This window comes from Protomyctophum bolini (genome assembly GCF_963924005.1).
Source record: "Protomyctophum bolini genome assembly, chromosome: 5".
Taxonomy (NCBI): Eukaryota; Metazoa; Chordata; class Actinopteri; order Myctophiformes; family Myctophidae; genus Protomyctophum; species Protomyctophum bolini.
In genome coordinates, this window is record NC_137866.1 from 49,610,181 (window position 1) to 49,613,500 (window position 3,320).

Consider the following 3,320-nt stretch of genomic DNA (forward strand, 5'->3'; position numbering starts at 1 on the left):
AGAACCTGTGGTCCATCTTACTTTCAGAGAGTCTTTCTGTGAGCGTTCTGTTCTCCTCCAACAAGCGGTTAACTTCAACTCGCCGACAGCTACAGAAATGGCATTCTTGCTCTTGCTCTCCAGTGTTCTGCAGTTGAGATAGTTTCTCCTTCAGGGACTTGTTCTCCTCCAACAGCCGTTTAATCTCAGCACACAGCGGGGCCCAACACCTGTAAGTTAAGTAAAGTATATTTGTAGAACACCTTTCACAGACAACCACAGTCACAAAGTGCAAAATGCAACAATAAAAGTAGAAAATGTCAATATGTCTATGCTTCTAACCTGAAGTATTTGCACTGTGCCCTTCTTTATCCATTGTGTAACAGCTAATGATGTGGTAGGTGGTGGGATAGGTGGAAGAGGGTGAGCAAGCAATGTATGTGTATATGTATGTATTCATTTGTATATTCGTTTGTATCTGTGTACTGTATGTTTTGTGTATTTGTGTACTGTATATATTTTTTGTATTTTGTTTATGGGTCCCTCTTGAAAATTAGATGCTGCATCTCAAGGGGCTGTCCCTTCAATTAAATTAGAAACTTCTAATACAACGAGTCATAAATAAATACAAATCTATATTTAACTAAGTCGGTGAAATTGAACAAAGGAATACAGGATTATGTTACAATTGTGTTACAACACAAAATATGTAATCAAATAGGGCTATGAAAAGGCCTGTCTGACCTGGTAGGGGAGCAGCATCCACCTGCTGTGGCTGCCCCTGTGCAGCTTCATCATCCACCTCCTCTGTGCCAGCCATCTCCACATCTGGTGCTGATCGGCCTACTGGGGTCGGCAACCGTTGAGATGAAGTGCCATGTTTTTATTTTCTTTATAGTCAAGTGTGCTGTGTCAACATTATGTTGAATTATGACACCACATCAAAATAAACAATTAAACAATTCCAACAGATTGGTTGTCCATAAATAGAACAACATCTCTTTATTCTTCTGAACTATTTTCTTTCACATCAGGACATTGTAATGATCATTAGAAATAATGCACCTATCTTCCAGACTCCAGATTATGCAGATTAGGCAAGATTTGCATGTATTTGAGAGAGCTTAATTGATTTTTTTTTTTTAGAGACAAATCCTCTTTCTCACACTAATGCCATTGTGCCAGTGATCACCCTTCACTGTGCCAATGTTTGCACCCGTGCCTAAGGTTGCTTACCCTTGCACTTGCAGTACAGCAGCTTGCTGTACTGCAACTCTCATTTTTCCCCCGCTCAAACCGGCCACTCGATGATGCCTTCACTTCTGTGTGCCCCAGATGTAGTGAAGGTGCCCAGTCCGGATCTAATTCGTACATTTCCATGGCTGGTTTGCCTGAAGAACATTGATTGATTGAAATATGTATTTGAAATATGTATTAACAGTTTGCAGAATTACAGTACATTTCAAGCACAAACTCAATACAAAGACTGTTAACTGTGAGTGGACGACACCATAAAGCATTACACTTGTTTACAAGAGGGTCCAGTATTGTTCAATTCATCAAACAACAACAAACAACAACATTGCTTTGTTCTGTTATCTGCAATGCTAGATCATAGGTTAACATTTCCCTCTTTTTCTCCATGCAATCATCTGGGGGGAACAGGATAAACTTAACTAAAAAGTTTAGAGCCCATTGGAAACATTAGTGTGAGGTTTCCTTCCCAATCTGCACAGATTGAACATACGTGTGCATGTGGAACAAATTACAACACAGCTGGGCTACCCTACTTGCATTACTAATTACTTTAAGTTAGTTAATTAGCAGAGACAAAATAACAGTTTCATGTTTTTGGTAATAATTTACCTTTGTGAAAATGAAGTGAACAAACACGTTTGTGCTTAGATATGTTGTCGAAAGTGATGTCTGTGCGCCGTAAAGCCGATATCCAAGCCATCCTACGTCTCTTTGTGAGCTCGTCCATCTGCGTTCCTTGTTTCCGTTTCCATGCTGGAAAGAGGAAAAATCAAATGCCTTTTTTTTCCCACGATCTGACCTGCTGTTGCACTTGTATACTGAGCAACTCTGCACCATTGTGAGATGTCAGTTTGCAAGTTACTCGGTTGTTGAACTCCCTCTGGTGTTTAAAAATTATAACGCACACGGATGGTCGCTGTATGAAAATGCCAGCAAAAATGGCGGCCGCTACCACGTGACACATATGTTAACGCCCCCTCCGGGAGATTTGGTAAGCCCTATAGAGCGCCGCAGTCCCCGCCCCCTTTCAGAAAAGCGAGTGGCCCAGGAAGTGGAAGCCCCATGCATTCTCCCATCGGCACTTTTAATATAATTTATTTAAAGACGGTTACGCCGCGGACAAAGCCAATTCGGATCGTGACGAATCATGACAATGAACACAATATTTTGGGACGATCAAATCATTAGAAAGAAGAAAAGAAAGTCAGGAGACAACACTATTTGTTTTGTTTTTCGTCTTATAAATTATTTGATCGGCCCAAAATATTGTGTTCATTGTCATGATTCGTCACGATCCGAATTGGCTTTGTCCGCGGCGTAACCGTCAAATAAATTATATTAAAAGTGCCGATGGGAGAATGCATGGGGCTTCCACTTCCTGGGCCACTCGCTTTTCTGAAAGGGGGCGGGACTGCGGCGCTCTATAGGCTACCATTGTATTCAGTAACAGTTACACAACTCCTCCACCCGGTGGCAGCAGCGTCTCCCGGCATAGGTTGCTGCGCATGCTGGTGTGACTGTGACACGTTGACCCGGAAGTAAAATGCGTCTTTGTTTTCATCGTAAATTTGGCGGAATCGGACTTGGTGTTGCTGTGACGGTCTCACAACTATAAGGAGCTCAAATATCTCATAAAACGAGTTAAAATGTCTCTTAAAGAAGATAAAACGTGTCACATGGAGTCTGTACGGTTGGAGATAAACGGACACATGACGTCAGTGGGAGAGCAGATATTGTGTGTTTTGGACAAACACACAACAAGCGGTGATGTTGGTCGGCTCAGAGTGTTTGTATTGGAGCGCCTCAGCACGGCCGCACAGTTCATGTGCAGCCTCTTGCAGAGAGAGATGGAGACACCGCTACACACCCCTGCAGGTATGTGTGTGTGTCATTTCTCAAACATGTTCATGTCAAATTATAGCTCCGTTTGTAACCTCATATCTACACTTTAGCTCCAAGAAGAGGTTCCGTGTAAGGATATCCTTAGACCCTCTCGGGACCCCCGGTTGAGCTCTTTTCATCGTTCACCCGTAGGGTCCCTTGCCATATCTGTCACAAGCTAAATGGAAATTATGGAATACAGA

The 3,320-nt window shown here is 42.4% G+C and overlaps 1 long non-coding RNA gene across 1 annotated transcript; it reads right to left on the reverse strand.

Annotated features, from left to right (window-relative positions):
• Window positions 1–721: 721 nt before the first annotated feature.
• Window positions 722–2,073, reverse strand: LOC308315347. The gene is made up of 3 exons (XR_013964016.1): window positions 1,846–2,073; window positions 1,254–1,370; window positions 722–822 (listed from the first exon to the last, which is right to left on the reverse strand). It is a non-coding gene; the product is annotated as an uncharacterized lncRNA (long non-coding RNA).
• Between the last annotated feature and the right edge of the window lie 1,247 nt (window positions 2,074–3,320).